Raw genomic sequence first — 1,767 nt, 5'->3', positions numbered from 1 at the left:
GGGAGCGATGCTTCTGTGACATCAGCCTCTAAATAACATTTTCACCTTTAGTTTTCATCGAGTGCACATGATTCTTATATTTTTAGACACAGAAGAATCGAGCAACATTTGGAAAGGGCTGTTTACTGACAAACTGTAGCGATAGGAAAGTTTCACACACTTGGCCACTACATAAAATAAATGAAAACAAATGTCAAGTGATTTACAACATGTTCACTACATGGCATAAGTCACCCAGGGACTTCAACCCGGACTATTTTTGATAGAACCACACAACCATCCTAACACTCAGTCTGACGAAGAACAGAATAAAGCACTCATGCATTACAATAGGGAGAGGTTTTTCATATTGAATTCCACATTCAGAAGCCCATAGATGTCTGGTGGCAGTTCATTCTATAGAGCAACGTTGGTCTGTTTTTATTATTGTGGTCAGTGCTAAGGCCCAAAGCTTTTCTTAGGCTCCCGCCACCATTGCTGCCAAATGCCAGGGATACCATACACCAAGACTGCCTAGTCTTTATTTATGTATTTATTTACACTACTTGTAAAGTGCATCTGTCACCAACTGGTATCCTGGTGCTAAGGTGAGTGGGTAGGTAACACTGTTGACATTAAATCATCAGGGGGAAATACATCATGCAGGTTTTATTTAAGAAAAAGCCCTGGGGCATATCTACAAGGCGGCGATATAAAATTATTGCCGCTTTTGCGGCCTTTTTCGGCCGAAGAGCGGCGATAATTTTATCGCTATATCAGCAAGGTCACGCTATCACCTGAAACCTTGCTTTAGCGCCTGAATTCCTAACGCCCATCTTTGCATCTCTAATGAGATGCAAAGTGGGCGTTCCTCCCCAGGATAACGGGAGAAATGTCGCTAAGCGACATTTCTCCTATTATCAAGCCTCACGCAAAGCAGCATAGCGACAAGAAAAGTAGTGATAACCTCTGTTATCGCTACTTTCCTTACGCCTTGTTTGAAACTGACTTAGCCATGATATCCAATGGAAGGTGGATATCATGCCTAAGTATGTGAGGCCCTATCAGCAAGCTATCGCCAAACTTCGTGGGATTATCGCTGGGTTCCAGCGATAAGCTTACGTGTGGCAGTTAGCGCTAGGATTTTTATCTCTTTTGAGATAAGCGTTGCTAATAGCACGCTATCTCAGCGATAAAAATCCAAGCTAGCCGGCGATAATTATCCTAGCGCTAAGTGCGCTTAGCGATAATTATCGCCGGTTGTTGCTGATATGCCCCCATATCTTTAAAGCTTTCCTAAATTGCAACAAGGCTGTTGCAGATCCTAGAGATGGATGCAGCTTATTTGTTATTTCAGAGTTGGGCCGCTTTAACTGAGGAAGCCCTGCCCCCCTGTTTTGTCTTCCTAAACTTATTGATACAGACCAGGTTTGCAGTGCTGGAGCGGAGGTGTTGCCCCAGGATATACCCCTTCAATCACCTTTGTAGGGGTACCGGACCAGCACCCTCTAGAGCCTTGAACATAATGCACAGAGTCTTGAACAGAATCCTCTGCTTCAGAGGTAGCCAGTGCAGTTCTTGCAAGGCATCAGTAGTCTTGATTCCACATCACGCCTCTTTCTTCGACCATCCTGCAATTCCTGTCTCTTTCATCCGTACCTTCTCCATTTGTCACCATTTTCCTATATTTCTCTTCCTTTTGTCCCCGTCTTTGCCTTGGTCTTTCTAGCTCTGAATCTGTTGATAAAGCATACATCTTGATCCATCATAATAAATGCCGATGTCACC

The sequence above is a fragment of the Triturus cristatus genome, chromosome 4_2 (genome assembly GCF_964204655.1).
Source record: "Triturus cristatus chromosome 4_2, aTriCri1.1, whole genome shotgun sequence".
NCBI lineage: Eukaryota > Metazoa > Chordata > Amphibia > Caudata > Salamandridae > Triturus > Triturus cristatus.
Note: the sequence above shows the minus strand (reverse complement) of the source record.